Raw genomic sequence first — 8,741 nt, 5'->3', positions numbered from 1 at the left:
CCCCCCATGGTCCCCTCCCCCCTCCTCCAGCCCCCCAACCCCTTACTCACTGGCACCGGAGCCCTGATGCTAAAACATGCGGCCTGGCCCACCACATGTTTCAGCACCTAGGGTGAGGGGCCAACCATAGAGATGCTCTGGCAGCCAGAGCATCTCTGTGGAGGACACAGCCTCTGGTTGCCTCAGGGCATGGCTTTTTTCAGCTTCAATTTTTTTAGACCCCTGGAGGGGGTCTAATTTTCTCCCCACGCTGCAGACTTGCAGTGCAGGGAACATTTTTTTGTCCCCACACATGTTTGTTACCTCACCTCAAAGGGGTTTGAGGTGGGGGAAGAGGCATGTGCGCACTCGTGTGGACATACCCTGTAAGTCTGGGTATCTGCACCTAAGGAACAAAAGATTGGAGGGAGAAGAAGAATATCCAGAGGCAAAGGAGAAGATGCATGTTAGCTACCCAACAGCCTTAAGAGACTCTCCACAAATGTTAGTACAGCTTTCAGGTTGTGTTAATCCACCCTATAATGTGGATCCCATGAAGGGAAACCTAGGGGCACTCACTAGTTTCACTGGAGCCACTCTACCATGGACCAGGGGCTTTGTTTGCTGTTGAGGGCACAAACTCACTGTGTCATCTCAGAGCTTCTATTTAGGACCTAGAACCTGGGTAGTTGCCTCTGCCTCCCAGGATTAATACATTTTGCATTAGATAGTCATTGTAAAAAATGCATAATTAACTCTGAAAGTAGGGACCAATCCAAGGACATCCCTTCCCAGCTGAGTGATCTGACCACTAGGCTACTAACTAGGCAACTAACAGGCTCCTTCTTGCTTGTTCTCCTACTTGTCCCATGGCTCATGGCACACAATGACAGCTGTTCTATATTTGCAACTGTGAAGGCAGTCTCCTGAGAAGAAGGAAATATAGGTTTGAGTTCCCTCATGCTGAGGCAAAGCTGGAGTTCAAGTGTCTTACTTCCTAAGTGGTCTAACCATTAGGCTATTATATAAAACAGGGCTGTCCAACTAGCAATCTGTAAGCCATGTGGTCCTCGAGGGATTAAATTGTGGCCCCAGGCTCTTACCTGGCTGTCACTCCGGCATTTGCTCTATCTTCAGCAGCAACTGGGGGTTCCAGGCTCCCCGCCCCCCCCTCTGGCTTCTACTTCCTGCCCCTGCCCTCACTCCTGGCCCTGCCCTAGAGACTAAGGCTGCACAGTACAGCCTTCAGTGGTAGGGGATCCTCAGTGGCATGCTTCGGGAGGGAAGTTTACAGTCAGGAAGCTAAGAATGAGTTGGGGTGCCTCAGTGTGCAGTGCAGAAGCAGGGCCTCCTGGTTGCACAGTGCAGTGGGGTGGGGGAGGAGTGGAAAAAGTGGCAGGGTGGTGCATGGTACAGCAGGGACTGCTGGAAGTAGCAGTGATGGCAGTACATGGTGTAGTGAGAAAGTGCTGGGAGCATAGGGAGGGGGTACATGGTGTAGCAGGGAGGTGTCAGAAGCAGCAGTGGGGAGGTATAAGGTGCAGTAGGGGTGTCTAGGTGCTCAGTGCAGCATGAGAACATGGGGAGCAGTGGCAGGGGGGCTGGGTGTGGCTTACAGCAGCAGGGGAATGTGTGGAACAGCAGGGGAGGTGCCCAGGCACTCAGTTCAGTAGGGGCACATGCAGCCCCCAGGGCCCATAATATCCTGTGGTGTGACCCCTGCTATGGTAGCCAGAGTGGCATCTGGCCCCTGGCCACTAAGTTGAACAGCCTTTATATAAAAGTTCCCCCTGCCACTACCACTGGCTGCGTCTTGAAAAGAGGGAGCTCAGCTCAGTCTGGTGCCTATCTACAGAAGAAAACACAGAGCTCTGCATTCTGAATGAATCAAGGAAATTAATGTATAGCCCTGAGCTGGATATCTAAGCTCCACAGAGGGGCAAGAGTTGAGACACACTCCAGTGCTCAGCATTTCATTTTAGGGATCTCTAAGTAACTCCCTGTTCAGCATGAAGGGTTTGGGGCTACCTCTTCCCCTTGACTGTATAGGGGACCTACGCACCAAACCCCATTGCTTTCTTTCACCCTGAGTCACTATACCTAATTTTTAGATATACCAAAGCCTAAGTTAGAGGTGCCTAAGGTGCTGATATGGATTTTGTCCCTGACATCTAAATAATATTGTATTGCCTTAGAGAAATACACATAGAATTATAGAGTTGGAAGGGACCTCAAAGGATCCATTCCAGTCCTCTAAGTAAATGCAGAATGCACTGTTCTTAAGCAGTCTTTTCTGAAAACCTTCACTGAAAGAGATTCTATAGTTTCCCTGGGCAGTTTGTTCCACTGTCCTACTTTTCTGACGCTAAGGAAGTGTCATTCCCCCCCGCCCCACACACACACTTATATTTACTCTAAATCTGCGTTGCTGAAGTTTAAACCCATTGCTTCACTCCCTGCCCTCATCAGCAAGGGAGAACAGTGGTTTCTGCATTTTTTTTTTCTTCCTTTAGAGGTAGCGCCTTACATCTGCCTTTACTGAATTTCATTTTGCCCATAGCCTAATTCTTCAGTTTATCAATATTATTTTTGAATTTTCCTCTCATTCTCCTAAGTGTTTGTAGCTCTTCCTAGTTTTGTGTAATCTGTAGGCTTGATCAACAAGTTCTCTGTCCCTGAATCCAAGTCATTAATAGATGTTAAACAGCTCCAGACCCAAATAGAGCTCTCCAGAACACCACTTGAACCCCGCTTCCATTCTGACATTGATCCATTTATAGTTACTCTTTGCTTATGGTTATTCAGCTAAGTATGTATCCAGCTAACAGTAAGTCTATCTAGCCCACATTTCTCCAATGTACTTACAAGAATGGCATATGAATGTATCAAAAGCCTTACTAAAGTCCAGGTGTATTATGCTTGCTCGTTGTGTTTCCTTCTTCACCAAAATGGTCACCTTTTCAAAGAAGGATATCAAGTTGGTTTGGCATGATTTGTTCTCAGCAAATCCAGGTTGGTTGATATGAGTGGTTACAGACTGATTGTTTTATGATTTACCCCAGTAACTTCCCTAATACTGAAGTCAGACTGACTAATCTGTAATTCCTCAGGCCCTCCTTCCCCTCCCCCCCTTTTTAAGGATGATCACTTTAGCCCTTCTTTATGTAGGTGCTTGCACCAGTTCTGGGGGGAGTCTATTCCAGATTCTGGAGACTCAGACAGTAAAGAAGTTTTTCCTTATGTCCAGTCTAAAATGATCTTCTAGCAGATGTTCTCCCAGTTCCTGATGCACACCCCTTATATACTTATAGGCTGCCACCAAGTCACTCCTGAGCCTTTGCTTTTCCAGGCTGAAGAGTCCCATGCCTCTCAGTCTCTCCTCATAAGGCCTGTTCTCTTGATCTCTAATCATGCACATGGCTCTGCTCTGGAATCTCTCAAGCTTCTCCACATCCTTTCTAAAATGTGGAGACCAGAATTGGATGTGGTACTCCAGCTGCGGCCTCACCAAGGCCTAGTAAAGTGGGAGGATGACTTCTTGGGTTTTGTCTGATATGCATTGGTAGATGCAATCCACAGTTTTAATTGCTTTGCCAGCTTCAGCATCACATTAGTGGCTCATGTTCATTTTGTGGTCAATCACGACCCCCAAGTCTCTTTTGGTTGTGGTGCTAGTGAGTGTAGCACTGCTGAGCCTATAAGCATGATGTGGGTTTTTTCTCCTGAGATGGAGCACCTTGCATTTCTCCATGTTGAATGCCATCAGGTTTTGATCTGCCCACCTTCCAAGCCTTTACAGGTTGGCCTGAATCGCCATCCTATCCTCTATAGTGACCACACTTCCCCTAATTTGGTGTCATCCGCAAACTTAGCCAGTCCACTTCTGACACCTGAATCCAGATAATTTATGAATATATTAAATAGCACTGGTTCTAGTACTGAGCCCTGGGGGATGTCACTGGTCACCATGTGCCATGTTGACTCAGTTCCATTGACTATCACTCTCTGGGTCCAACCACAGAGCCAGTTCCCCAGAAGTTGGACTGTAAGGTTATCGAGGCCGCAGTTCCCCAATTTTACCATGAGGACATCATGGGAGACCAAGTCAAAGGCTTTTTTGAAACCTAAATATATGACATCAACCTCTTCTCCTTTGTCCAGGTGATGCGTTACCTGGTCATAGAAACAAATGAGGTTGGTCAGGCAAGACCAACCCACAATGAAGCCATGTTGGCTCTCTCTCAGAACATTGCCTTCTATCAGCCTGTTGTTGATGGTTTCTTTGATGATTTTTTTCAAGATCTTTCCAGGGATTGAGGTCAAACTGATTGGTCTGTAGTTCCCTGGATTTTCCTTCCTTCCTTTCTTGAAGATAGGCACCACATTGACCTTCTTCCAATCTTCAGGAACCTCTCCCGAGCACCACAAATTCTCAACTATCCTCGCTATTGATTGTGCTATGATGTCAGCCAACTCTTTTAGCACTCCTGGGTGCATTCCATCCAGGCCAGCTGACTTGTGGATATCCAGTCTCTCAAGCTGTTCCCTCATAAGATCTTCACCAGTTATAGGCGTATAGTTGCCCTTACCCTGGTAGTCCTGTGTCCTGTCAGGCAGAGTGATCCCTTTGGGCTGATGGGAAACCGACACAAAATAATCGTTGAGGAGATTAGCTTTTTCCTGGGTGTCAGTTGTCAGCTGCCCCATTTGGTTCAGCAAGGGTCCGATGTTGCCCTTGTTTTTTTTCTGACTTCCCATATATTTGAAGAAGGACTTTTTATTGTCCATGATTCTTGTAGCCAGTTTGAGTTTGGTTTCAGCCCTGGCTTTTCTGGTTTGCTCCCTATAGGTTTAGGCTAGTGCTGCATAATCGTCCTTAGTGCTAGTTCCCGACTTCCATCCCTTATAAGCTTTTCTTTTCAGAAGCAGGAGGTCCATGAGTTCGTTACTGAGCCAAGGGGTCTCCCAGCCCTTTTGCTACCTTTCCTATGGGCCAGAATGGACTTCCCTTGTGCTTTTAGAATCATATCCTTAAGGAGCGACCATTCATCGTGGGCTCCCCTCCCTGTCAGATCATGGTCTCTCAGGGCCTCAACAACCAACCTCCTGAGCTTGTGAAAGTCAGCTTTCCTAAAGTCGAGGATTTCTGCATTGCTGGCTAATTTGCCAGCTTTGCGATGCACAGAGAAAGTGATCAACTCGTGATCACTGTCACCAAACTTCCCTTTCATTCTCATGAACTCTTTTTTGTCTATATTAATTTTATTAAACATATGCTTAACTTTCTCTTCATTATTAATAATATTGACTGCATGTGTTAGATTGAGCACAAGAAATAACTGACCAAAGCAACGAAGAATTGTGTATTGGAAACTAGAGAGACCCATCAGAAGAGATCACTGAATATTGGGCAGTGGGCAAGATTATACAATGTTTGTAAGATTACACAATGTGTGTCAGGACAGGAATTCCATCCTGCACACCTTAGGACACACACACGGCCAGGAAGTTTTACTGCTGACTTTAGGAAGCCTAAGAAAGTAACTTCCTTCAATGACCCTTATTGCCAGAGAGGTTCAGGAGAAGATGGAGAATGAGCGAAGGTCTTTTTTGATAGTTTATCTGTTAAACATATAGAATCCTTTAAAAGATATGAGCTGTAAGAATATTTGTTTGAATATGAGGGCTTTCTTCCCCAGCCTCCTTTGGTGTATATCAAAAAACAGTTACGGATATTAATAAGAACAGTGCTTTTCTTTTGCGATGACTGGTTTTAGATCTGCATGTGTAGGAGACCTATTGAAGGGAGATGAATGTGCAAAGTTTGACATGTCTGAGTGTTGTGAGTTGTATGCTCTAGGGGGATCTAAGATGACATTAGGAAAACATTGCTACCTTTTGAAAGGAAGTAATTTTAAAATGTTTACAATGGGGCCAATTTAATATCATGATCATTTAAAAAAGCAGTTTGCATCTGCAGAAGAGATACTGTAAGTAGGTGATAAAAAGGTGATAAAAAGGTGTTGATTTTCATGGGAAATGAAGGAATGAAACCCCACTTTAAGTGAAAAAGTGGATGCAACCTTAACTAGGGAGTTCCTAGAACTGCCTCTACAATATATGAAATATAATAATGATAATAAAGATAATAATACCGTAAAGCCTTGTTAATTCATATTAATGATGCAGAGGCTGCTTACTAATTACTGAATTCTGTTGCTAAACAAACCATAATAATGCATCAAAAATATATTTGGTTTTGTTATTTTGACAGCTCTAGTTTAGTTTTAATTATTTATACTTCACAATATACTAGTCAGGGTACTTGGGTAGATTTTACAAAAATAACATAGCCTTAGTAATATGACACCTCACTACTGCATCTGCTGAAAAGTAGAGACAGCCATTTTTTCATATATGAGAATTACAGTGTGTGCAGATTAGCAAGGATAGAGTAGTGAAGTACTCTGTAAAGTATTATACACTTCTATAGTGCCTTTTACTGAAAGATCTCAAAGCACTATACAAACACAAAAAATATTTTTAAACAAGACAGAGGTGGGGCTGAGCAGAGTATTGCCATCCCTGAGCATTTAAAAACAACAAAGCAGGCCACCAAAATTATAAGACTGACAAAAAAATAGTACTTTTGAAGTTCTTTTTGTCTGCCTTGTGGATTTTAAGTATATGGTTTGCACTTAGGACACGTTTTCAAACATTCCTCTGCAATGATTACGGCTACTAGAAACTTACTAATTTTTTTTTAATTTTTTTTTTTTATGAAAGCTGAGCTCCTCCTTGAATTATCAGATCCAGGAGCTCCGCTCATTTTCTGTGGCACCTGTAGTAATACTAGCTGCAGGAGCAGCTCCCACGTACTAATGTGCAGACCCAGGCAATGATGTATATGCAGAAGCTACTCTCCTCTGCACCGTGGTGGTTCAGCTTTAGATGACTTTAGTAGATATTCTCCTGTCAGTAGCTTTTTGCACGGGAGGAAAATCAGAACATCTGGGGAGGAATGAAACAAAGAAGAGAAGAGAAAAAAGAACAGGAAAATTTATGGCAATGAGAAAATGAGAAAATAAACAGAAATGATAAAAGGAGAGAAAATAGCAAAATGGGAAGATGGCACTTGCTGTGTCAGAGTCCAAGGGTGCCCATGTGGCAATTTATCTCAAGGCATAGTTTTATAAAGTGAGCCCCACTCTATGTCATAGTCTATCTGCATGACCTCCCTTCAGAGGGAATAACCTGTTTATATACAGCATATGTCCTTTATAATTGGTCCTCTCTCTCTCTGTCTTTCTGGTCTAGCTGCCTCATAGGGCCCACCCCTGTAGGGGCTGAAACTTGAACAGGGTTTGAATTACAGTTTAACTCTTGGCAGGGGTCTGCAAAAAAATTGGGCAGCCCATCATGATGCCCTAATAAAATTGGAGACCCCTCAGGTTATGATTTTCAAAGTTTACAGGGGGGCTCTCATATCTTATTGGGGAGGGAGGGGGTCAGCCCCCCTGAGCTCCCCCGTAATTCAAACCCTGAACTTGAAGGCACTGTACAATCTTTTCTGTGAACAGTCCATTCCTGAAGGACCCATCCATATGGTATACTAAAGGCAGCGTGGCATAAGAGATGGCTCTTTCTAAAGAGGGGGAGGATTGCCAGAAAACAGGTACAAATACCTGTGGTGGTTGCAGGAGACCTGTAGGATAATGTTGCCTTTCTGAAAGACTGCCTCTGTCAGACAGAAATATCTAGGAACCAGTTTAATGGCTTGGAGTAAGCTGGGAGATCACATAACCATTCCTATTCTCTGGTAAGTCAGACAAATGAGAGGTCCTCATTCCCTCCCCCCCTCTTACAAGTGGTTCCTACATTTTGAAGGCTGAGTCTAGACCAATGGTTCCCAACCTTTTTTGCTGCAACCCTAAATTGGCCACCAACAGGACCTCCTGACCTGGCACTGCGGGGGCTGCTGGGAATGCAGTACAGTGGTGGCAGTGGCCTGGGGCAGGGGCAGGGGAGCCACCATTGCCCCCTTTGTGTGCGGCAGCCCTACCCACTTCTCCCAGCCTACATGCATGAGTGTACATGTGTGTGCGGGCCCTTCATGACCCTACTAAGGACCCCCCATAACCCTGATTTGAGTTGTGCCCTGAGGTTGAGAACCAATGGTCTAGACACTTGTTGAGGCCTGACTTTCAGAAGACAGGGTAACAAACAGACGGGGGGGGGAGGGGAGGCGGCATTAGGCCTCTGGACATCAAGCCCCTCATGGAGGTTGTTGGTGAGGCAAGAAGAAAACTGCCCTGTTGAGGGAAGTGGATAGGGCAGAGGCTCAGAGCAGTCCATGGGGCTGGAAGAGACTCCAGCACCTGTTCAGGAGCTGGGGAGAAGTGGGGGCAAAAAAGAGTGGGAAATGGAGCCTCTATCTGGGGTGAGGGCAAGCAGGGACCCTGCACAACGGGTTAGGTACTCTCGTGGCCCTTTTTGGGGGCCGGAGAAATCTAACTTTTTCACTCCAGCTGGAACAGGGTGGAGGGGGAAGGAGCCCCTGCCCCTGTGGCGCCGCTGAGGAGGGCGCTGCGGGGCGGAGGAGTGCCAGCTTCTTGCTCCGGCTTCACTGGGCGGGGGAGTCCCAAGCCCAGCTCTCCTCTCCGAGCGGGCCCCAGGGGGAGCGGACCGGGCGCCCCAGCCCCCTGTGTAGCGGGGGACTGCAGACGAGGCTGTCCCGCTCCCTCTCCTCCAGGGGGGCCCGG

The sequence above is a fragment of the Alligator sinensis genome, unplaced genomic scaffold (genome assembly GCF_000455745.1).
Source record: "Alligator sinensis unplaced genomic scaffold, ASM45574v1 scaffold368_1, whole genome shotgun sequence".
Taxonomy (NCBI): Eukaryota; Metazoa; Chordata; order Crocodylia; family Alligatoridae; genus Alligator; species Alligator sinensis.
This window is presented reverse-complemented; position numbering follows the sequence as displayed.